The sequence below is a fragment of the Aulonocara stuartgranti genome (genome assembly GCF_965226115.1).
Source record: "Aulonocara stuartgranti genome assembly, chromosome: 2".
Taxonomy (NCBI): domain Eukaryota; kingdom Metazoa; phylum Chordata; class Actinopteri; order Cichliformes; family Cichlidae; genus Aulonocara; species Aulonocara stuartgranti.
In genome coordinates, this window is record NC_138940.1 from 15,011,851 (window position 1) to 15,038,598 (window position 26,748).

A 26,748-nucleotide genomic window follows, 5' to 3' on the forward strand; every position below is an offset into this window, starting at 1 on the left:
CAGTGTGTCTGTTCGTGCCCCTTTGGCTTGACCTTCCAGAGCGCTCCACTGCCTGTCGCGCTCTGAGAGGAGGGGCTTTCCTTAATAAAGTTAACTGTGATTGGATGGTTGTATAAGCTCCTCTGCGTTTAAATTAAATTTGTTTTCCCTCCCTTTGGCGGCAGAACATATTTCTTTAGCATGAATCCAGTGGGTTAGATCTACATAACAAAGTCGGAGATACATTATAACAGGTGAGACAATCCTCTTTTTTGCGTGGGACTATTTTTGATTATAGGGCTTGTTTTATATAGCATGTGAAGTTCTTTAACTCTTAACCGATTTGCACTAGACTCCCATAGAGTATTTTACGGTGTTTCGAGGTGATAATAAAATAAATTACTCATTTTTTCCCACCAGAATGTCTCTGGGAATGAGATTGCGCACCAGAATAGAAGGAAAACAAACTAAATATAAGGCACTAAGGCTCATTAAATGGCTGCAGAAGAAACACCTGCTAAAAAAGAAGCTTAGATGTCCTGTTTGTCACCATAAGATGAAAATGATTTCCGTGGTGAAGAAAGCCCAATATATGTGGTATGTATAATGCATGATAATGTAGTGCATGTAGTAAATATAACAAAATATTTCGGTTATCAATGCAAGAGGGAGCATTAACCTCTTTTCATTATTATTTTCTTCATACTTAATTTTGTGATTATCTTTTCAATTAATGCTCTTGTTTAAGGGTCCATTTCTTTACTTAACTCATTTGTATGTTCTCAGGTGCTGCAAAAGAGCAAGTCATAGGAAAGTTTCCAGAACAATTAGAACTAGCTCCCTCTTTGAGAAATCAAAAGCATCTCTTTTCAGTTGAATGAAGTTCATTTACAGGTATATGTAGATGTAGACATTAATAGCAATGCACCTTTCATAATTGAACACCAATACGAGACTTGTGAAATAAAATTAGGGCCTCAGTAAGTAATAATTGCCTCAATTTCTATTACAGATTTTCACAAGGGCTCAGGCTCAGACAAATAGATATGATCGATGATGAAGTGGCTGGCAGCTCCAGAACACTAAGTAGCATGGCAAGACACATTCGACATGTTTGTATACGTGCAATTAAAAGACACAGAATAAACAATGGACACCGTCTTGGTGGTGACAGAGAATTTGTGGTTATAGATGAAAGCTGTCTCCGTCATCAGCGAAAGGTTGGTAAACTCTCAGACAGGTTTGTTAGAATCAATGCAGATCTGAATGTGTCCTCTAAACATGGAAACCTTTACCATAAGTAAAAAAAATTAGTAGAAGCAACCATCTTTTTGAATGTTTCTTTGTAGATATTCTGTTTAATTTTATTCTTTTTGTTTTCAGTATGCACGTGGACGCTTTGGAAATGCATGGAAAAGGAAGAAATGGGTATTTGGAATGATGGGAATTAAAGACAAAAGGCGAAGGCTCGTGTTAAAACTTGTTGAAAAACGATCAAGGCGCCACCTTGTTCCTCTGATCAGACAGCATGTTAAGTTGGGTAGTGCCATTATCAGTGATGAGTGGAGAGCCTACAAGAATGTTTTGACAAACATAGGGTACAGACATTACACTGTAAATCACAGCAGGTGGTGTGTAGATCCTCAATCTGGCAGTCATACACAGCATATCGAAAGGGCTTGGATGACCATCAAAGGACATGTCCGTAGACTAAGAGGAAATCGAATTGAGAAGTTGCTGGAGGAACACCTGATGGTTCTTGAGTGGTCATCTTGGCTTGGTTCGCGACACCCTGATGGACCACTGGGACGCTTATTTAAGGACATACAAAAAATATTTCCAGTTTGAACCAGTCTGGCATGAACTTTTTTTGGAGTGGGTGACTGTTTGGTGTTTTAAAAAACACATTTAATGTTACATGTGTTACTCTTACAATACATTTTTGACAGTAGTTAAATGTTATTTCAAGCACTGATTGTAATTTAGGTCTAAGTGTTATAAATGGTGACATTATACATTTAAGACTCACTTTTGGCAATTATAAATGTTTATTAGTGATTAATAAATGTTGACATGTTTTAAACTTTACGACAAAGCTATCTTTTGTCATTTATAAATGTTTATTAGTGATTAATAAATGGTGTTATGCTTTACACTTTACAATAAGGCTCCCATTTGGCATTTATAAATGTTTATTAGTCCTTAATAAATGTTGACATGTTTTAAACTTTACGACAAAGCTATCTTTTGTCATTTATAAATGTTTAGTAGTCATTAATAAATGGTGTTATGCTTTACACTTTACAATAAGGCTCCCATTTGGCATTTATAAATGTTTATTTGTCATTAATAAATGGTTTTATGCTTTACACTTTACAATAAGGCTCCCATTTGGCATTTATAAATGTTTATTTGTCATTAATAAATGGTTTTATGCTTTACACTTTACAATAAGTCTCCCATGTGGCATTTATAAATATTTATTATTCATTAATAAATGGTGTTATGCTTTACACTTTACAATAAGTCTCCCATGTGGCATTTATAAATATTTATTATTCATTAATAAATGGTTTTATGCTTTACACTTTACAACAAAGCTCCGATTGATAGTTGTGGATATTTATAATGCATTTATGAAGTACAATTTTATATGATAAAAAATATGTTTACAAATGCTGATTGTGCTTACAGGATAGTAACTTAGTCTGAAATGTTTAATATAGCAACTCTAGATGAAATATATAGGTGAACACATTTGGCTCACTATTTGGCAAGAAACCGGTCAGTTTTTTTTCTTTTTCTCACCCTTAACTAATGCATAATAAACCATTAATAATGGTTTATAAAGCATTTACAGATTAATTAATAATATAGCTATAAACTATTTATTAGCATCTATAAGGGGAGACTTATTGTAAAGTGGTACCGAGCAACCTGACTTAGAATGGTAAGACAGTGTTCATTAAAAGAATTAGTTAGAAGCTCAACCTCGTTAGAGGAACTTTTAAAATTAAAAAGAGAGGAAAACTCAGAAATTATAGAGTCGTTAATAAAGCGCCTGCGCCTAGTAGAACCTTGAGGATGGGACTCTGAATTAACATATACAGTAAAAGAGACTGACTTATGGTCCCTAAAAACAACTTCATTTAAATTCATGTGGTCAAGGGAAACACCATAGGTGAAGACCAAGTCCAAAGTGTGCCCAGCCGTATGAGTAGGCCCTGCTACATGCTGAACAAAGTTGAAAGAGTCCATAATGCTCAGAAACTCCTTAGTGGTACTGTTTGTTGAGTCATCCACATGAATGTTGAAATCTCCAACAATGATAACCTTGCCCATTTTAATAGTGGAAGTTAAAGTCTTGTAGGTCTGACAAAAAAAGACGCAGCAGACCCAGGTGGACGATAAATTAAAATGCCGTATATGGGCTGTTCTCTTCCAATTTTTATCATAAGCATCTCAAAAGAGTTGTAGCAGGTTGAAGAAATCATCTGGCATAAAAAATTACCACTGTTCCACCCCCTCGTCCAGATATCCAAGGTGCACAGAGAAATGAGCAGTTAGCGGGACAAAGCTCTAAAAGATGTGAGACTTCATTCTCACGTTGCCATGTCTCAGAGATAAACATGAAGTCAAGCTTCTCAGAGCAGAACAAGTCATTTAAAATATAAGACTTATTGGCGATTGAGCGGGCATTAATTAACATCCATTTAAGGCTGCGACTCACCAGGACAGGGGTAGAGTTTCCAAGGACAAAGTCTGCGCTATGCGGTAAGCCGCGCAGCAAAACAGGGTTCCTGCCGCGATAAGGCTTGGCTTTCCATGCTTTCAGATGACAGCCTGGGTGGTAAACATAGTGGGTTGTGGGGATTAATCCAGTTCCGACAAGTTTCAGCCGAATCTCACCGGTAGCAACCCAGGAATAGAGCCCCCGAAGGTCCATCTCTTTCCGAAGACGACGGAGCAGGACGTGAAGGCTGGCTCGCTTCCCCTGCTTTCTCCGACGAGGCCGCTGAAGCAAAAATGAGCTAACCGGCAAGAGTGGAGGTAGACCTGGTGCTGCGTTGCGCTCTAACGGCGGTAGGAAAACAGCCTCGTTTCGTTGACTCTGAAAGCTATACATTGCAGATTTGATCGCTAGCAATGCATGACGATCATAAATCCAAAGGGAGGTGACACCAGAAAAAACTGTAACAAAAACACTTGCATAGCATATAAAATAAACAAACACACGGACGAAGGCAGCAGCACAGCCAAACACAGGCGCCATCTTGACCTTTAATCTGTCAGGAGAAACCAGGACTGATGTTTCCTCTCTGAACAGCCATGGTTGAGGGTTCTAGCTCGTCTGGTCTACGAGGGCTAGGATTCTCTGGTCTTAGTTGGCAACTGTTTGGGGCTGGAGTAGGTTCAGAGACCAATAAAAACCACTCGCCACCTTGCATCGGTTCTTCTACAGGGGCAGTTTCTAATGTTTGGATCAGAGCACTGGGAGCGCAGGTAGTCACACCTTCCACCTTATTCTTTAGTAGTGAATGGTGGACATGTTTCGCGTGACTCAGGTTATCTACCGGAGCAATAGTGTACACTGACCCTTTTTGGTCAGGGACCTTAAGCACTTTATACACCACTGAACTCGAAGCACCCTTAATTTTATCACGACCTCTGAGTCCAACTTTCTTCAGATAAACCAGTTGACCTTCTCGCAGGGGAGCATCCTTGGCTTGCTGGTCGTGGCGCGTCTTATGCCAATCAGCTACAGGGATTTGCTTCGGTTTCGGTGCGGGCAAATGGCCCACACACACATTAAGATGGGTTGGTGCATCTTTAGCCGACTGGCATCGCTCACACTTCTGGCACCACCGTTGGATGTCGCTATACATCCCTACCCAGTAGCATCATTGAGAAACCACATCTACCGTGCTCCGAACACCCTGATAACCATGCTCCTGGCGCACATGTTGCAAAACTTGACCCTGGAGGGACTTGGGCAGCAATACCTGCAGTGTCTCTCCTCTCCTTGGATGACAGAACTTCCGATATAACACACCATCCCGCTCCACTAACCTACTCCATTGCCTGACCAACCCGAGGGCCAGCCTTGAAGAGTGACCACGCTCCTTGGCATCAGGGCCCCGCCTCCAAAATTGTAGAAACTCCCTGATCATGGGGTCAGTCTCCTGCAACATACGAAGGTCAGACAATGCATACCCAGGGAAGACCGAAGTAATGGTTTTAACAGCGGGGGTTACTGGTTTCCTACAAGTAACCCCCGCTGTTAAAACCATTAACAGGTTACTGGTTTCCTACCAGTAACCTGCAGCAACGGGTCAGGTAGTACAGACTCTGAGCCTAGGATGCCCCCACCTGAACTTTGGCTCAATGGTTCAGGGGGTGGAAGTTTTCCTGCATGGAAGAACAAACAACATTACTTAAACTGGCTTGCGTTGCTGTACCATAATATAGCCTCACGACGAACATCCATCAAGGTGGCAGTAGGGTGGCTGCGGACATACTGTTTTAATTCTCTGCGTAAGAAACAATCAAGCACATTTTCAATAAATTGGTCTCTAAGCAACATATCTTTGTTCAGCAGAACATGAGGGGACTGTTTTACAACTCTATCCATGAGGCACATACTGTAAGAGCATGCGAAAACTCTTGCAATGTTTCTCCCTCCTGCTGTCATCTTGAAAACAACTCTTCCTACAAAGAGACATATGACTTAGTACCAGTGTTGCCAAATCCTCAGTAAGGAAATCGCTATTGGTTGTCCTAAAAGTCGCTAGAAGTCGCTAAATGACGTCATCGCCTGATTTGCATAATTGGTCATGCTAATCTAATTGTAACCTATGTTGTTGGAGAGAGAAATAACATCGTGGAAGAGACATAAAGTGAGTAAAAAACGTCCTAAATGCATTTAGAGTTTATTTAGAACTACAAATTAAATTTCTTTTAGCAATTATTGTTTTTTTAATGTCACAATTCCAACCCTGCTCCTTTACCCGGGCTTGGCAAAAGTGACCCGAAATAGGCACTCTGGTGGAGTTACTTTGTGTGTGTGTGTGTTTATAAGTAGTTTTAAACCTTGTGATCCACAAAACAGCATAAGAGTAAAAGAGTAAAAGAAGAACTGACTGCGTTACAGCACCCGCTGCATATTTAGGGTAAAAGCGATACGCACTTTCACGTCTTTTTTTTAGTGACTTTTTTTAGAAAAAAAGTCGCTAAGGGGTCTGAAAACTCGCTAAATATAGCGACAAAGTCGCTAAGTTGGCAACACTGCTTAGTACACCCATACAGTTCCTGTAAAATAGTCAGAATCTTTTCGGGATCGTCTTTCTGCTCTGGAAGCCGATATTTAATCTCTTCTCTGGGCTCGCCTTCTAGATGATCATAGATGAAAAGGGCTTGGTCGGCTGGCGAAAGATGTCGTACCCTCAAACAGGCCTGCACCTCTTCCACCCATTCGGCAATACCTATACCAGTCTTACCGTTGAACCATGGGCACTTCCTCTCCCGAGGAATATAAATCAGTCTCTCAGTCACGGGAGCTGAAACAGCAGAATGCCCATTGGTGGATGAACCTGTAGCAGCAGCACTGATGCCAGGTTGCTCCGACCCTCGCTCTTTTTTTTTTTTTTTTTTTTTTTGTCCATTTGATTCACCTTTTATTGTTTATTTTATTTTCACTTACTGAACATGGGACAGACTTGACTGGGGGAAAGAAGGGGAGAAAGAAAGAGGGAAAGAGAAACAGCTGAGAAGAGGGACGGGGGAGAAGGGCAAAAACCAAAAACCAACAGAATGAGCAGAAAAAGAAAAAAAAAGAAGAAAAAAAGAAAAAAAAATGCATATATCAATCACCTGGGTCACCTGCTGAGAAAGAAAAAAGAAAACAAGCAGAAGAGAAGAAGAGTAATAGAATAAACAACATCACAATGATATATGGGAATATGACAGTAAATACTAAATATTAAACATTATTGTGCAGCACATAAGATCAACAGAACACAGTGTGCTTTGAGGTAGGAGCCAAAAAGGGTGTAGTTTGTGGGTGTGATCACCCGTGTGTACACCTGTGAACATGGACGCGCTTGTTTTTTGTTTTTTTAAAAGGTTCCTTCATGTAATGATCTGCTAGAGGGTGTGGGGGGGCCACAGCCCCGTCCTCCAGGGCATGAAGCAGGTATGGAGGAGATCAAAACTCCAGACATCCAGAGGCCCCCAGAACACAAGAGACCAAGGAAGACCAACAGAGGGGCAGCCGCGCCACTGTCCCAGAAAGAGCTGAGGAGAGTCCCAGATGAGGGCTCACTCAGCAGCCGCGGAGCAGAAGCCAGGGGGAGTTGCAGTGACGCGCCCGTGAGCTCCGCCGGCAGCCAGCCGTGCCTGAGTGACCGAGCCCCAGGCCGAGAGGCCGGGGGCACCCCACCTCCGAAGTGGCCCGAGCAAGCCCCAGGCTCCAGGCCCCGATAAGCGGCCACCAAGGAGTGAGCCGGTGTGTACCTGGACGCCCATCCCCGGACACAAAGAACCACCAACGCACCGACGTCTGAGGGAGTCCGCCACTGGCAGGGGAAGAGGTGGTAGGGGGAGATAGGCCTCCATACCTTGGAGGGCCTAAGATGTCCCCAGAGAGGTGGCGCCTGACACCCAACCTGACATATAGACACAGAAATACAGGCACACACATATACAAACATCCATTCCCACCCTCATGCTCTCATATACACTTACTCCACACTCAACCAACGTGGAGACAGACATAAAGAGACGCTGTACACACGATCACACTCCCCAAGCGTACTCTAAGCCCCGGGTCTAGGTACCCTTGCCCCTGGAGGGGGGGGAACTGCACCCAGACCCAGGTGGTGTTACCCTTTTCCCTGCGGTGGGGGGAGGCAGACCGCCCCGACTCCGCAGCAGCAGGGAGGCCCCACACTCCAGACCGCAGTCAGACGGCCAACTCCTCCTCCTAGCCCCCCCCGCTCCAGCAGGTCGCAGAGAATGGGGGTGAGAGAAGACTCCAAACCTCCCTCCACCCGCTCATTGTAGTGTTGATGCATGTGTGTTCTAAGGTGCATTTAAAACCCAGGAGGGCATGGAGCTACCTGCCAGAGAGCAGCAGGTAAGCGCATGGTCCCTCCTGCTGGCCCTCAATGTCTACGTGTATTTAACTTTGAGAGGTGGGCAACGACGCCAGGGGTGGGGTGTACACCCTGATGGTACTTTGGATTCCGTGTATCGTGCCCACCCCCCTCGCTCTTGACGCTCCACCGATTTTCTGCTTGCAGCGCTGTATGAGCTCTTCCTCCATAATAAACCAGAGTATTTAAATATCACTTTATAAAATCCAGAAGTCCATCCCGACGCTGCCGCTGCTGCTGTCTTGCCACTGCACTACAATAACCAGACCAACCGAACAGATTTAACCCCCCAAAAATGAAACAAAACAAAAAACATGCAACAGATCTCTGCCTGAAAATATCCTGTCGACACAATGCCAGATTGTGGTGTCGTGATGAGGAATAACCGGGGACAATAACTAAGATATTGACAACGCCACCTGGGGAAGGGCGTTAAACCCCAGGAAAGATTTCTCTAGCCAATTTACGTGTTGCACTGGCTACCAAAGCCCACACACTCATTATTAACGGCAGAGGTGAGACAAAGGAAGTTTACAAATCAAAATTTATTAAGAGGAACTACTAAAAACATATAACTATAAAATCAGGAATCGGGGTCTTAATAAGATCACTGTGAGAAACAAGTACCCGCTGCCTTTGCTAACATCTGCCTTTGAACTGCTTCAGGGAGTCTCCATCTTCACTAAGCTGGACCTGCGCAATGCTTATCATCAGGTGAGGATAAGGGAGGGAGATGAATGGAAGATGGCCTTCAACACTCATCTTGGTCACTTCAAGTATCTAGTCATGCCATTTGGGTTAACTGTTTTTCAGGCTCTTGTCAACAACGTCCACCGTGATTTCATCAACCATTTTGTCTTCTACTTGGACGACATACTCATTTTCTCAAGGTCTGTGCCCGAGCATGAACGTCATGTGTCCTTCAGCGTCTCCTGGAAAACCACCTGTTTGTCAAAGCTGAGAAATGTGAATTCCATGTCAGCACTATGTCATTCCTGGGCTACATCATTGAACGGGGAAACCTTAAGGCTGACCCTGCTAAGGTGGATGCAGTGCTGAACTGGCCGGTTCCAGTCGATCGTAAACAGCTCCAATCCTTCCAGGGCTTTGCAAACTTTTATCGACGCTTCATTCGGGATTATAGTAAGATTGCTGCTCCCCTAACCCATCTCACCACCCCCAAGGTTCCCTTTCTGTGGGACAGGCCAGCTCAGGAAGCATTCACACAACTCAAGAAGTGTTTTGCCTCTGCTCCGATTCTCTCACAACCAGATCTTAACCAGCAGTTCATTGTGAAAGTAGACGCCTCTGATTCAGGGGTGGAAGCTGTGCTTGCAGTGAAGGTAAACTCCACCCCTGTGCATTTTTCTCCCGCCGTCTCTCCCCAGCAGAACACAACTATGACATCGGGGACTGCGAGCTGCTGGCCATCAAGCTGGCCCTGGAGGAGTGGCAGCACTGGCTAGAGGGAACAGTCCAGCTTTTCATTGTCTAGACTGATCACAAGAATTTGGAGTACCACCGGTCTGCAAAGAGGCTCAACGCATGTCAGGCCAGGTGGGCATTGTTTTTCACTCGCTTTGATTTCACCATTACTTACCGACTGGGGTCTCACAACATGTCACCCCGTAATCCATCGCACTGCCTCTTTTATCCAGCGATGGTGGCCCACCCTAGTTAAAGATGTCCGTGAATATATTTCCGCCTGCTCCACGTGTGCCCAAAATAAGTCAGCCAACCAGCCGGCTGCTGGCCTACTCCAGCCCCTGCCAACCCCAGGCCGCCCCTGGTCTCATATAGCGGTCGACTTCATCACCGGGCTTCCTCCCTCTGCAGGTAACACAGTAATTCTAACTATTATTGACCTTTTATCCAGAGCTGTACATTTTGTTGCTTTGCCCAAGCTTCCCACAGCATTAGAAACCACCCGGTTGTTAACTATCCACGTGTTCCGACTCATGGAATTCCGGCCGACATTGTCTCCAACCGGGGGACCACAGTTCACCTCAAGAGTCTGGAAGGAGTTCTGTTCCACACTTGGAGCACAGGTCAGTCTCTCCTCTGGTTTTCATCCCCAGACTAATGGACAAACAGAGCATACCAATCAAGAGTTGGAGGCGGCTCTCGGTTGTGTGGCCTCTATGAACCAAACCACCTGGAGTGAACAACTCCCCTGGATCGAATATGCCCACAATAGCCTCACCTCCACAGCCACCGGACTGTCCCCCTTTGAAGTGTCCCTTGGTTATCAGCCACTACTGTTCCCTACCAATGAAGGTGAGCACTTTGTACTATCTATTTAACATCATTTTCGTAGGTGCTGGCGGGCATGGATGGCCACCCGAGCCACTTTGGTCCACACAAAGGACTGAAACAAACGTCGGGCAGACCGGCATAAGACCCCTGCTCCCACCTACTTGCCTGGACAAAAGGTATGGCTGTCGACCAGGTTTGTGGCAATCGGAACTGAATCCAGGAAGCTCACTCCAAATTACATTGGCCCGTTTGTGGTGGACTCATTGATCAACCCAGTGTCTGGCTGACTAAAGTGCTCTATTACCAGCACGGGGTTTGCAGTACCTGGTGGACTAGGAGGGTTACGGACTCAAAGAGCGGTCCTGGGTTCCCCGGGCTGCTGGGTTGCATAGGGCCATGGAGCAGGACTTTCATCGCGTCCACCCGGACAAGCCTGGGGGTCGCCGGGAGGCTCCTGTTGTGGGGAGGGTACTGTCACGGTTCTAAAAATATATGCTGAAACTCAGATTCCAGATATTTCTCATATATAACTCATTACCTCCTTGGCCTTGCTTTTTCTGTTTCCCATCTACTTTGGCCTTGGCTCATTTAGATTTTCGACTTTAGATTCCTTTGCTTTTAACATTTTATCAGTTCCACAATGACAACTTCAGTGACAAATGGAATCCATTTCATTCAAGGTTGCAAAGTTGGTACCCTGCTGGATTATATGAATCTGCATAAATTACTGTCATGAGACACTTATGTGGGTCTCAGCCATGTTCGACCATCTTAGAACTAAAGCCCTGTTCACACAGGAAGCAACTGGCAGCAATAGAGGTGACCATAGATCATGGAAAGTCAATGACAGTTTCAAGTGATGACGGGCAACATAACTGAAGCAACTCCCATTGTGAGTTATCTACAGCTACTTTCAGTATCACTGATATTCATTTAGACTTTTTCTCCAGTTGATCTTGCTGAATTAACTTCAATAATTACTTCCTCCAAACCATCAACGTGTCTTTTAGACCCCATTCCTACAAAACTGCTCAAAGAAGTGTTGCCATTAATTAATGCTTCAATCTTAAGTATGATCAACCTATCTCTAATAATCGGCTATGTACCACAGGCCTTCAAGCTGGCAGTAGTTAAACCTTTACTTAAAAAGCCACCTCTAGACCCAGCTGTCTTAGCTAATTATAGGCCAATCTCCAACCTTCCTTTCATATCAAAACTCCTTGAAAGAGTAGTTGTCAAACAGCTAACTGATCATCTGCAGAGGAATGGCTTAATTGATGAGTTTCAGTCAGGTTTTAGAGCCCATCACAGCACAGAAACAGCTTTAGTGAAGGTTACAAATGATCTTCTTAAGGCCTCTGACAGTGGACTCATCTCTGTGCTTGTCCTGATAGACCTTAGACTGCTTTCAACATCTCTAAAGTTAGAAATATCCTGTCTCAGAGTGAAGCAGAAAAACTAGTTCATGTATTTATTACTTTCAGGCTGGACTACTGTAATTCATTATTATCAGGATGTCCCCCCCCCCCTGAAAAGCCTTCAATTAATCCAAAATGCTGCAGCAAGAGTACTGACATGGACTAGAAAGAGAGAGCATATTTCTCCTATATTGGCTTCCTGTTAAATCCAGAACAAGACACTATCTCTACTTTCAATACTAGGCTTAAAACTTTCCTTTTTGCTAAAGCATATAGTTAGGGCTGGACCAGGTGACCCTGAATCCTCCCTTAGTTATGCTACAATAGACGTAGGCTGCCGGGGATTCCCATGATGCATTGAGTTTTTTCTTTCCAGTCACCTTTCTTTCTCACTCACGATGTATTGATAGACCTCTCTGCATTGAATCATATCTGTTATTAACCTCTGTCTCTCTTCCACAGCATGTCTTTTATCTTGTCTTCCTTCTCTCACCCCAACCGGTCGCAGCAGATGTCCGCCCCTCCCTGAGCCTGGTTCGGCTGGAGGTTTCTTCCTGTTAAAAGGGAGTTTTTCCTTCCCACTGTCCCTAAAGTGCTTGCTCATAGGGCGTCATTTGATTATTGGGAGGTTTCTCTGTATGTATTATTGTAGGGTCTACCTTACAATATAAAGTGCCTTGGGGCAACTGTTGTTGTGATTTGGCGCTGTATAAATAAAATTGAATTGAACTGAATCTTTTACACAGTGAAGGCATACATAATGATGTTCAGTGTATTGAATTAATTCAAGTGATAAATCAGAAAAATGCATTTGTGGAGAGGCCAACAATGATCTGTGATGCCGGAGCAAAATTCAATTTTAATACTTTTTTGGAAACACCTGACAAATGAACAGAGTTTTAGTGGCTCTGTGTAAAGATACTTGGGAATTGTGATGACATTGTCAGGATTTGACTAAATACACAGGAGCAAGTGGTTTGGCTGTCCTACTGTTGCCCTGCAAGATCCAGCCAAATGCAATTGTGCGTGTTTCTGACAACAGTGTATGACACCCAATTGTTTATTCCCTACTGAATAAAGCCACGGAACAGAAGAGCCTGTGCTTAATAATGCCATTAAGGCAGCAGTGTTTTAGTATCCACAGTGGAGAATGGCTATGAGTAATGGCAACATGACATCTCATTAGAAAGTTTGGGCTTTTTTCAAAGTGCCTGAGTTCTACCCTTTGTTTACTCCCTGCTGACTCACAATAGAAATACATTTTGAGCTTTCTACTTTCACCTGCCTTCAACATTGTTTATGGTATGTATGTGTGTTTACTGAAATACAACTTTGTTTTTTTAAACAAGGAGTAACTAAGTTTTGTGATGGTTGGGAAATGCAGCTGAAAAATGTAAGGTGGAAGACTGAATATAAAAGTGCCATGAATTCAACCACTGGTGTGTGGGTTTTTTTTTTCCATCCGCTTAATTTTTATTTCCCATACCTTGCTATCTAAATGGAGTTGATCTGTGCATTGTTACACTTCTTTTTTTTACACTCTGCCTGATTGCCTTTTATATATATTTAAAGTCTCAGTTTGCTTGTGTTTTCTGTCAAGTCACACTGTGTTCCTGCCTTCTGAGCAACCCAGGATTTGTTTGGGATTTAACATTTCTGGACTGTATTTTTGGTTTTGAATACCACCTAATAAATGACTCTCAATCTGTTCTATTATTTTGACTGCATTTGGGTTCTTTACTCTAAAGGTTATGACAGTTTAGGTCAAAACACTAAATAGTTCTTTACGTTTTGCAAAAGATGCTGGTTTAGGGCTCTTCACCATGCTAACCTTCTGCATACCTTTATAGATAGCTTACTATCTTCTGATGGCCACTTTCAGGAAGATAATACTCCATAAATCTGTGACAAAGGGTGCCACAGTACTGGCACCCTTTTCTTTGAGTTTTATTGTATTTTGTTTTCTATTCATGTTCTGGTTTGAGTTTAGTTTACCTTTTTAAATGCTACAATGCCTAGATTGCTGTGTTAGTCCTTTGCTTTGCAGATCCTTTTGCGTCTTCTCCCCTGTCCTAAGTCTCCCTTCTTCATGTCTACCTGTCACGCTTTGTCTCTGTGGTGCTGGTTAAATTTATGTCATGTCTGCGTCTTCGTAATGTCTCCTGTTTATTTTGGAAGTCTTGTTTCCATGCTCTATGTACTAAGCTTTCGCTTCTACTGTGGCGTCATTATGTTCATTCCAGTCAGCTGTTTTCCTCATGTGTCTCCACATCCCCTGATCACCTCATGTGTATTTAAGTCCTCAGTCTTCCTGTGTTCAATGTGGCGTCGTCTGTGTTCCCTTTCCCATGTCTAAGTTTAGACTTCATAGCGTCCCTACATGTTTTATAGTATTTTCAGCGTTCATAGCTTTCACAGTCTCTCTAGTCTTGTAATAGTTTATTCATAGTTTTCTTAGTTTTGCTTAATTTTTGTATGCTCTCTTATCATAAACGCTCATTTTTCGTCAGTGTCCGCACCTGAGTCCTCCACTCATTGTCCATTCGGTCTGCCTCCCGCAGACCGTGACAAAGGGTTATGATTTCAGTGTACTTTAGTGGCCCACAGTCACCAGAGCTAAATCAACAATTTATTTTATGTGCCAAGAATGAAAATAATGTCAAACTCACTGGTGTATCTCAGTGATGCCCAAGGTAGTTGTGACACAATGGGTTATGGCAGTAATAAGATGGGCTGCCATTCCCACATACCATGGCATTCAGACCATGACTGATTGGTACAGTAGTAATGGGCCCAAAGTGTGTAAAGGAAAAATCCCCCCATTACTTGTCGAGTACTCAAAACAGTACTCTATGAAACCACAACAGGCTGGTTTCATAGCCTAATGTTGGTAACACCAAATAGCATGAAATGGAGATTTGTCAGGTCAGGCTATGATTTTTGAACTGGTTACATTTTGTGTTAGCAAACGGTATGCACAGCTTTTGGAAAGCTGCCACACTAAAATTCAGACCTGATGAAATCCCTGTTGGCATGCATGTCACAGAGGCTACGGCTCCACTATAGTTTTTGGGAACTTCTGATCCTCTCTTAAGTGGATCAAGTACAGAACACCTTGAACCCACAGTGTGCTGGGATCACTGCCACTTCAGCTACTGCAATATGCCATTGTGTTGGGGTGGGGTCTCTAGCTCAGGTGCAGGGGAGGGGTGTGAGTTCAGCGGGAGTGCCAGGAGAGGCTTGCTAGTGCTGCTGGTAATGATCATCAAATCATAACTCCTCTATTTCAGTAGCACACTGGGACCTGGAAGAGAGGGGAGAGCCAAGCAGGTAAAGCAAGAGAGAATGGCTACAGCAGCTTGAAAGAAATGTGGTAAATAAGTCATAACTATCTAGTTAATGTATAGGGACAAAATGCATTTATTATTATCAAAACTGAGCCTATAGTATAAAAATTTTTTCTTAGTGATGATGTTAAGATTAGCAGCATAAATGTTAGTCCTAATATGCTGGACATCGGTTTGGCAGATATAATATTAGAATATTAGAATTATTCAAATTACATAATTATGCTGGTTTAACAGCAAATAACTGCTCAGTTAGTGGGTGTTAAATACACTCAGGAGAGAAAGTTTGAACTGTAAACACAAGCATTCACTGTTACGCTAACATAAGATAATTATTCAAACCTAAAAAAATCTGCTAATTTGACAGATAATAATTGTGCAGTTATAACATCGAAACTAAGGTGGACTAAACATTGTTATTGTTTGCACTGATACAAATAATTTTATGTAACCCAGTTGAATTTTTTCTAAGGGACCATTTTAACTTGCTCCTCTTGATACAGAAGAACTTAAAACTGAACCGAACAGATTGCTAAAATTAAATGAAATACTTGTTAACTGTAGTATATGAAATTAATTTGTTAAAAAAGAAATGAAAAAAATAAATACTTCAAATGCAAGCAAGTCCAATAATAGTCAATGCCATGCTTTCCCCTGAGACTCCAGACTGATGCACACAAGCACCTCTTGCACACCTTTCTCGCTCACTATGTATTAACAGACCTCTCTGCATTGAATCATATCTGTTATTAACCTCTGTCTCTCTTCCATAGCATGTCTTTTATCCTGTCTTCCTTCTCTCACCCCAACCGGTCGCAGCAGATGTCCGCCCCTCCCTGAGCCTGGTTCTGCCGGAGGTTTCTTCCTGTTAAAAGGGAGTTTTTCCTTCCCACTGTTGCCAAAGTGCTTGCTCATAGGGGGTCATATGATTGTTGGGTTTTTCTTTGTATCTATGAAGCGCCTTGAGGCGACTTATGTTGTGATTTGGTGCTATATAAATAAAATTGAATTGAAATTGAACTGAATTGATGAGATGCCTTGATCACTGTATTGACCTGAGCATACTAACTTGTCAATACGGCTCAAACCCTGGGCTCAGTATTCACCTTTATTATCAACCATCAGTTAACAAAGTTCTGCTTGTGTGTATGTGTTTGTGTAATCAATCATTATATATTGCAACCTTGGAAGGGCCCTTTAACAATTTCTAATGCAGCAATATATAGGAAAATATGGTATTTGTGAAGAGCAGAACACATGAGCATGTGTTTACCCTGAAGCCTGTCAAACATTGAATTCAGGTTTTAACAGAAGAAGAAAGTTAAAAGTCAGTTTTGCACATCCTTGTTTATTTATTTCTTTTTACCACTTATTAAGTCTAAAGACTGCCAAGGAAGCAACAATATTCATACTTCCTGCAAAATGTACCATTTATACATTTGAATGAGTTTAAGTTTATGCTCTATTAGTATGGAAGTGATGCATGAAGATACTAGTACAGTCATGGAAGAATTCTGAGCCTTTATATTTCAGGAGATGATAAAAAAAAAATATCTCTATATATCTATTGCCAGGTCTTAAAATTGGGGAAATACAAACTGGGATGAAAAACAGCACAATATATTATTTATTTACCAAAAACTAAGACAAAATGCCCAATACCACATAATTAAAGTATATCAGAGAATAGTAGATATAGACATGAGGAAAGAAAGTTATTTAATAATCAAAAATCTCATTTTCCAAGTGTCAAAAACAAGATCATTCTTTTACTTCTCTGTCAAAAAGGAGCTTATTTTGGCATTGGCCTTTACATGGATCAGTCAACTATTCCCCCTATAAGCATTCACACCAAGCTGGCCTTTAAAAAGAACACGGTTTTAAGGCTGTCCTTTTGAAGTGTTTATTACTAATACACCAATCTACTAAAATAAACACAAAACCTTTGAATTTCAAAAAGTTCAAAACAGAGTTCACATCAATGAAAGGTGAACTTTTTCGTTACCCCTTCATCAGCAAAATAATCACATTTTAAATTCATTTTCATCTTTGTTTGTTTCCACCTGATCAAACAAGGATTGCTTCCCATTTTCAATAGGAATTTGTAATGGCAATTTATACACGCAGCAGTGCATAAGGACAGGAAGCAGTGAGCAGTTATTTACAGGTTTGTCTAATCAATATGAAAATGTACTTTTACATTAAATTAGACTCACATCTTCAAGATGGTGTTCTGTCTTAGAAATGAGGCAGTTGTGTTAACTTTGGCAGCCCCGAACTTGAGATGTTTCTAACCGAAAATGCAGTAAGATAATGTAGTTTTATGTCCTCTGGGACATCAGCTCATTAAAAGAAATCATAATACTTTTATAAAGCACTCAAGGCGGCTAGACATGAGCTTTTTCCCCCCATGCTATCATTTTAAAAGAAAAATCCTATCAATCAGACAGTCACTGCTCTAACTTTAATGCTGGAAAAGTCTGTCGATTTTCCTTATGACTTTCACATGCCATCTATTTTCATGGGCCAGAAGTGGTCCACACCATAGAAATACATCCCCATCTCTAAATGCTCATTAAATATGAACCTTTAACCACCAGATACTTTAACTACTAATTTAAATGGGTCACACACAATTTCTACGAACATTATTGCTAAGGATTGTCTTATTGCATTGGAGTCACACTGGGTTAAATATGTACACTTGGGTTTTAAGGGGTATTTATTATTTTCTTCTTTTTTTGGGGTTGTATGGAAGCCCCAAACGCAATTTCATTGTTCTTGACAATGACAATAAATAAATAAATACTAAATACTAAATACACTTGCAGCGACAACAAAATATTGAGGACAGATCTTTTTAGGTCACTTCACCTTATGTCTTAGTCATCAATCAGTGCACTTATGGTGTTGAGTATGTTCACTGCATGTGAACTTCCAATTTGGCAGTGGGTGAAGCAGTTCTCATGTGGCCATGATAGATGCCTCATGCTGGCAGGAACATATGGTTGGACTCATGGGCCAAATCCTGCAGCACCCCAGTCACGAGTGGAAGTTGGCAAGGTGTGCAGTCTAGTTGAAAGGACACACTTAATATACCTTTTCAAGGGCTATTCATGATTTCTTTTTAAACACCTACTAAAGACATATCACAGGGTGTCAGTTGCTGCACCAGGGTGATTATTTATCTTGAGAATGAAAGTGGAGAATAATGGAAGTTTTTCACTGTGTCTCTTAACCTAAAAAAGCATTTTTTTTGAGTGCTTGAACCCAACATACACATTTCAGTGCCTAAATGTACCTAAAATGTTGAAGCTCAAATGCATGTTTCAGTGATTTGTTTTTTAAGTTTTAAAGACGTAACTCTCAGACACTGCTCTTCTGCCTCCCACTTCTTCTTTTGTCCTCCACTTTTCCAGTGTCCACCATTTTTTGAAGACACAACCCATATGGAAAAGATATATATAAATCTTATAAAGTTTGTATCTGTCTTGTGTGAAACTTGTATGAAAAGCATACAAGAGTGAAAACAGATATAAGATCCCTACAAAAATTATATAAATGAAACTTGTATGTTTTGGATACTTACTAAAACAATATATGAAAGTGGCCACTTTCATGAGTAAATCATAAAAGCCTTATATGATTCACTAGGCCATGAAGTAGGCCACATCTGATGCAAGTCTTTTATAAGGTTTTTCTATTTTTTTTCCACATGGGAAGGCATCCCATGCAGAGATATACTAAGTTTTCAGCTCTTTAAGGATCCCTTTCTTGGTGAAAAGATATTATTTTATGTCTCTCAGAAAATAGGTTGCAAATAACAAAGTACCTAAATATACAATTTGCGAATACTTCTTTGCTGAGTCATGTGTAGACACTGGTTCATCTCTTTTCTGTGCTTGAGTGAAAAAGCAACCAACCAAGAAAAAAAGACTTTGTAGAGTTGTTGTCATATTTATTTTATAATCTTAATTCTAATTATTATAAACCCTCAGAATTATTTATGATAGTGACAGTGTTTTTTGTCTACTGACAAAAAAAAAGGTTCACTGTGATCTCCTGTAGGTGTAAAACTAATCCACTGAAATGTAACCAGTGTGGACCCCTGCAGTCAGTGTGATGCTCATTGTGATAAGACTTATTGTTGTTGAATAAATCCCATCAGAGTGCAGAGTCTACCAAAGCTCTAATTAACTTTGGCTTGACAAAGCAAACATAAGATTATGTCAGTCTGCGTTTTGGAACATTGTCACTGTTTTTTCTTTTTTGGTAATTATTTTTTTAGAGAACCATTTTACTACAGAGACCTGCTGAAACAACGCGTGCTTAGAATCATAGAGGTACAGTTGCAGTTCAGATGGTTCTGAAACTACAGGATGATAGTTAGCAGCAAAGAATAAAAAGAAAAAAGATAAAGCTACGGGCCATTCGATCCCTATACAACCGTTGCAAGAGCTTGGTTCACATTGCCGGCAATAAGTCGGACTCGTTCCCGGTGGGTGATGGGCTCCCCCAGGGCTGCCCTTTGTCTCCGGTTCTGTTCATAATTTTTATGGACAGAATTTCTAGGCGCAGCCAAGTGGCGGAGGGCTTTCGCTTTGGTGGCCTCAGAATCTCATCTCTGATTTTTGCAGATGATGTGGTTCTGTTGGCTTCATCAGGTGAGGGCCTCCAGCTCGCACTGGAACGGTTCGCAGCCGAGTGTGAAGCAGCGGGAATGAGGATCAGCACCTCCAAATCTGAGGCCATGGTTCTCAGCCAGAAAAGGGTGGAGTGCCCACTCTGGGTCGGGGATGAGTTCCTGCCCCAAGTGGAGGAGTTCAAGTATCTCGGGGTCTTGTTCGCGAGTGATGGGAGAAGGGAGCCGGAGATCGACAGACGGATTGGGGCTGCAGCTGCAGTAATGCGGACGCTGCACCGGTCCGTCGTGGTGAAGAGGAAGCTGAGTGTAAAAGCGAAGCTCTCAATTTACCGGTCGATCTACGTCCCTACCCTCACCTATGGCCAGGAGCTGTGAGTAGTGACCGAAAGAACGAGATCGCGGATACAAGCGGCAGAAATGAGCTTCCTCCGAAGGGTGGCTGGCCTCTCCCTTAGAGATAGGGTGAGAAGTTCGGCCATCCGGGAGGGGCTCAGAGTAGAGCAGCTGCTGCTCCACATCGAAAGGAGCCAGCTGAGGTGGTTCGGGCATCTGACAAGGATGCACCCTGGGCGCCTCCTGGGTGAGGTGTTCCAGGCATGTCCCACCGGGAGGAGGCCCCGGGGCAGACCCAGGACACGCTGGAGAGATTATATCTCTCGGCTGGCCTGGGGCCTGCTGCCCCCGCGACCCGGCCCCGGATAAAGCGGAAGATGGATGGATGGATGGATAAAGCAACTTAAACCAGTCCAGCGCTGACGTATTTACCTAATGCAAGACATTTTTCCCTGCTATTCCCTGGAGTTTTGGATTCCCTTCACTGTATATATATATTGTGCACTGGAACTGTAAATAAACTGCATTTTGGAGACATCTAACCGCTCTGCGTTTGAGTCCCTATAACCAGATCGTGACACTAACAGAGTTTTTAATGTTAGTTTCTGCCTTTATAGCTGCAAACTTGCTAATAGTTGGTGTTGTGTTTAAACCAACCACTAAATTTTCCAGTAGAGTTTTATGCTTCTGTGTTAGAAACATTAAAAAAAATCATGAAAAAGTGAAAACAACTGCAGATTCTACGGTGAAAGAAAATAAAAAACAAAACAAAAACCAAATGTATAAACAATCATAGACAGAATATGAACATAAATAAAGTCTCAAGATTATTATTTAAGTCACTATGTTAGTATTTTCAAGCTGTGACTAAGTGACTATACTTGTAAAGTGCTAAACTATACAGATGCAAAACACAACCTCAAGTTAATGAGATAGTAACAGTAAGTAGTGACAAAAATACCAGAATTGTGTTATTATTATTATTATTATTATTATTATTATTATTATTATTAGAAGTAGCAGTAGTAGTATATATCTCACAGCATAACCCATTTTAAGATATATGGTCAGGCTCTGAAATGTGATGCAAGACATCCTAACCAAGTGTCATTATGTGGCGGTGAAATTGTGAAGACACTTGTGGAAATGCAAAATCAGATGAGGGTCCTTCTTGCAAGGGGAGCTAAGGGCAAGGCTAATTAGAGTTTGGTAAAACCAACCTTAAGTATTCATCAGTAATAGATGAAAAAAAAAAGTTGAACACTGAGTTGTTCACGGCTTTTATAGTCACGTTGCACTGTAGTACTTACATAAGCATTACAGTTTTGACCATGTACAGACAGACAGCACGGCTGTAACATTGCACGATCATAAAATAATAAACAGAAGGAAAGTGGTAAAATAATGACTTATGACAGTGAAAGGCCATGAGATTTTTAATCCTCCTTTATTAATGCCGCTCCCACTGCGATACAATATGCACATACAATATGTGTGTGTGTGTGTGTGTGTGTGTGTGTGTGTGTGTGTGTGTGTGTGTGTGTGTGTAAGAGGGAGGTTACATAATGACGAGTAAACGTTTCTAGGCATGCAGACACCACCAAACTACTTCAGTGTCTAAAGTGCTGGCCATCATGAAAGAGGGGGAAAAAAACAATACCCACTATATCTCCCGTCCCCCGCCACCAATCGGATGCTCAGAGCCAGAAGAGATCAAATGTCTGGCACAGAGACTGTACACGCTGCATTCATATCTATTAATGAGACTGACTAAATAATTGAACTTTAAAAAAAAAATTAAAGATGAAAAAAGGAAGTTGATGAAATATGAAGGTAGCATCTGGATGCTCTTTCATTGGGATCTCTTCTATTCCACTCATTCTGTCCCCCTCAAACGCAGTTGACATAAACATCAACTTTCTTTCCCTTTCTTTGTCCCTTGTTTTTAACTCATACACTTTTTGACCTCTCATTTTCTTTACTTCCCACTGCTTTCCGCCTCTTTCATCACTGAGCTTTAATTAGGGTGTTTTCTCCTTACTTCTCTCCTCCGTGCTCCAATTCCCAGACTGAGCTAATATTGACTTGGCACATAGACAGCAGCTGTTAATACAAGAAGAATACGCGCATACAGCACATCTCACAAAAGGCAGAGCAAGATCGGGTTCGACAGTGTGAAATACACAAAAAAAATGGTAATGATGTAGCTATGTATAGCATTATAGTTTCTTTTTAAGCATTTCCACACACAAAAAACCCCATTTTATTACAACACTACGCGCAGACCTCAGTTATTCATAATGTTCCGCTGATGAGCCGAGGCACCCACTCTCACACTCGATCCAGCACACAGTATGTCTAAAGGCCTTTTGTTGCTGATTTTTGTTTTCCTGCTCAATTTAAGTGATTACTGGCATATTTTTACAGGACAATTGTATAATTTCCACTCCACGCTTAATTTGCTACAGTGGAAATTCAACTGATTAGGTTTTGATTGTTCGTATGAAAATGCGGCGCTTCCATTTTTCAGAGGTAGAAATTGATGCTGTCATTTTGGCAACATTGTTATCATACAAATAGGCCTGATGGAGTATTCATTTCTGGCTCATTCAGGAAGATTGCTAGGTCTTCATGTTCAGTGCATAGAATAGCTTGTATTATTCCATGTAATTAGAGGCATTAATTGGAAAGGGATGTTTCTTGCTGACCTGACCTGACTACTTTTAGTTGAATTTCAGCTTCATTCTTATTCATCTTTTTTTACCCCCTTTTAGTTATAGTTTTTCAGTCTCTCCTCACCCTTGATATTCAAAGCCCTAACATAAAGAAAACCATGTATTTAATATGTAGTGTATTATTTTTAGAATAACTTGATGAAATAAGTGATGAAATTGTACGGTGTGTTTTCTGATAATGTTACCTCGGGGGAATCATAAATAATGTAAATAAAATCTCATGACAGAACTCTGTGGAGCTCCTTGATTAAATTCATGTGTGAATTCATGAACAAATTGGAGTCTATCAGATAGATATGATTCAAACCATTGCAGTGCATTTCCTTTAATACCTATGGAGTGTTCTAATCTCTGTAATACAATATTGTTGTATTCAATGCAGCATTAAAAGGTGTTGGATGCTGCATGAGGCTGAACACAGGCTTTTAATTAGCAGTTCACCTTGAAAGGTTGTGGTATATATCCTGTAAATACTGATAAACTGATCGGTGTAAGTGATAATTAGACCTGGGGACCAGACCTGAGAATGGCTTGGACATGGAGAACATCAGATACTGTGAATCTTTCTGGAATGTGGCAGCTGGTTAGTACATGTGAGCAGCCAGAGAAAGGTGCCACATCTGTGTAAACCACAAGATATGTTGAAATCCTGGTTGTCATGAAATATGTCTTCCAAAGGTGGAAAGAAGAACCAGAATCAGACCTCTGAAATAAATAAGCACAAATCAAAAATACTTAAATAACCTGAACTATTAGAGGGGTTTAATTATAGCCAAACCCACATTTTTACCAGTTAAAAAGTAACCTTGATTATTTAACAAGATCATGAAATTAAGATAACAAATATATTTACTAAATACTGAAAATGTGTTTAGAAGAGAAGATTGAAGGGGACACAGGCTGGGTGGGGATGAACTTCAGCAGTGATTTGTGACAAAAAGATAGGAGCAAGAGTGAAAGGGAAGCTTTACAAGATGGTGGTGAGACCTCCCATGATTTAGGGTGTGGAGGCGATGGCACTGTCAAAAAGACGGGAGACTGAGCTGAAGGTGGCAGAGTTGAAATAAAGTTGAGCATTTTCATTGGGCCTGAGGATGGACAAGATTAGAATGAAGATTAGATTAGAAGAAAAGTTCAGATTGGGTGTTTTAGAGACAAAGACGGGCAAGCCTGAAATAGTTTGGACATGCATGTGCAGAGGAGGGTTGTTGAATATGGAGTTCCCAGACAGGAAGAAAAGAGGTAGACCACAGAAAAGATTGAAGGAGGATATGCAGATGGTTGGTATACCAGAGGAGGATGCTAAGGATAGAGTGAGATGGAGGGAGACAATCTTCTGTGGCAACACCTAAAGGTAGCACTCAATAGAAAAAGCAGAAGACACTTCTGCTTTTGGGGGATCGTGGCTCAAGAGTTGGCAGGTTGTCTTATAATCAGAAGGTTGCCGGTTCGAGCCCCGGCTTGGATAGTCTTGGTCGTTGTGTCCTTGGGCAAGACACTTCACCTATTGGTGATGGCCAGAGGGGCCGATGGCGCAATATGGCAGCCTTGCTTCTGTCAGTCTGCCCCAGAGCAGCTGTGGCTACAACTGTAGCTTGCCTCCACCAGTGTGTGAATGTGAGAGTGAATGAATAGTGGAATTGTAAAGCGCTTTGAGGGTCTCGAAAAGCACTAAATAAATGCAATCCATTATTATTATTACTTGTTGCACTCACAGTGTCCTCTAAGCAGCAGTGTTTCTGTGATTGGCTGAGGGTGAGAGATGGAGAAACGGAAGACGATGGACATACTTATGGCATTATTTTTCTGCCACTATTCTGAGGGCATGTAAAAAAAAATTGCAGGTGCAAGTGTTGCATTTTGAGCAAAGAAAAGCTAAATTTGAGTGAACAAAATTATTTGCTGGGTGCAAAAAATGTATTTCAGTGTTTGTTATTATCCATACACACACACACACACACACACACACACACACACACACAATAGCAGCCCCTCTCGCTCAGTTTTTGCATTTGCGCTTGCTCGCAATGTGCTGCTTGCGCTCTCAACATTTCTGCCCATGCGCGCTCAACTCTTTCTGTTACACCGTTATATTTGTCCCACAAAACCAGCCAATCACAGACATGGATGCAAAAAAATCTGATTGGCTGCTTTCGTCTCTAATCAGCTCGAAATGACGAAATGCAATATACCAGAATGCATTTCATCCAAAACTCAAAGGAGGCAGTGGCGGAGTTTGAAATATTACTCTTTCTGGGTCACAAAATAAACTTTTAAGATATTTTCATGTGAGAATGGTGCTGTGTAAACTTCAAATATCTGCTCGATTTATCAAGACATCACATATTTGCATAAGTGCTCTAACGTTTTCGGAGATGCCTGTTACCCACCAGCTGACCGCATAGGTGGACTGGCCATTGGGCACACCAGGAAAACATGTTGGGTCAAGAGCTGGGCAGTCTCTAGAGCGGTGGGAAGTTTGGTAAGGGCAACAAAATGGGTAGCCTTAGAAAAACGGTCAATGATGGTGAGTATAACAGTTTTACCAGAGGACGGAGGGAGGCCAGTGATGAAGTACAGAGCGACGTGCCGGCTGGGGACAGGCAGTGGTCTGAGGAGTCCCGATGGAGGGGAGTTGGACGTCTTATTTCGGGCGCACACAGGACATGCGGCCACATACTCCCGGACGTCCTGAGAGAGAGAGGGCCACCAAAACAGTCTTTGTAGAAAGGTGACAGTTCGGTTCCTGCCCGGATGGCAGGTAAACCGTGCGGTGTGTGCCCAGTGTGCCCACCTTACCCCTGACCGCTGAGGGAACGTACAATCTACCTGCTGGACCGGTGCCGGGGTCAGGCTCTTGTCGCTGAGCATCTCAGACCACCCTTTCTATCTCCCAGGTGAAGGTCCCCACAATGCATGAGGCCGGCAGAATGGGCCTCTCCTTCTCCTCAGGGTCTGTGTCTGGCGCGAACTGGCGTGACAAGGCGTCTGGTTTCGTATTCCGGGACCCGGGCCTGTAGGTAATGGTTAGGTTAAACTGTGCAAAAAACAATGCCCACCTGGCCTGTCGGGCGTTCAGGCGCTTAGCCGCTTGGAGGTAGGTGAGGTTCTTGTGGTCCGTCCACACGATAACAGGATGTTCGCTCCCCTCCAACCAGTGCCGCCACTCCTCCAGCGCCAATTTGATGGCAAGAAGCTCCCGGTCGCCCACGTCATAATTCCTTTCAGCTTGAGTGAGCCGACGGGAGAAAAAGGCACAGGGGTGTAATTTACCTTCCTTGCGCTGAGAGAGAACCACCTCAACTCCCGAATCAGAAGCGTCCACTTCCACCACGAACGGCAGGGCGAGGTCAGCCTGGGCCAGGATGGGGGCCGAGGCAAACAGGCTCTTGAGACGGTCGAATGCTTGCTGAGCTGCTGGAGACCACAGGTACAGCTGTTTGGACGATGCGAGTTGTGTGAGAGGCAATGCTACCTTACTGAAGTCCCGGATGAAACGTCTGTAGAAGTTGCTGAATCCCAGAAAACTTTGCAACTCCTTCCGGGTGCAGGCCACTCAAACACAGCTTTGACCTTGGCCGGGTCCGCTCGCAACCGGCCCTGTTCAATGATGAAACCCAGAAAAGAGACAGTTGAGGCATGAAACTCACATTTTTCCGCTTTACAAAACAGCTGATTCTCCGGCAGGCGGCGCAACACCAGTCTCACATGCTTAACATGCTCAGCTCTGGATCTGGAGAAAATCAGAATGTCGTCAAGGTAAACAAACACGAAGTGGTTCAAAAAATCTCGTAGAACATCAATTACCAGGGCTTGGAAAATGGCAGGGGCGTTAGTGAGTCCGAACGGCATTACCAGGTACTCGAAGTGGCCCAGATGGGT

The 26,748-nt window shown here is 42.4% G+C and overlaps 1 protein-coding gene and 1 long non-coding RNA gene across 2 annotated transcripts in view; one reads left to right on the plus strand and one right to left on the minus strand.

Moving 5' to 3' along the window:
- LOC309689131 (uncharacterized protein) overlaps positions 1 to 26,748 on the minus strand; it is a gene marked incomplete at its 3' end in the record, with an annotated part of 88,117 nt that overhangs the window by 43,491 nt on the left and 17,878 nt on the right. The gene's annotated exons all lie outside the window — the stretch shown is intronic.
- LOC309690290 lies at positions 50 to 967 on the plus strand. The gene is made up of 3 exons (XR_014271689.1): positions 50 to 233; positions 400 to 576; positions 766 to 967. It is a non-coding gene; the product is annotated as an uncharacterized lncRNA (long non-coding RNA).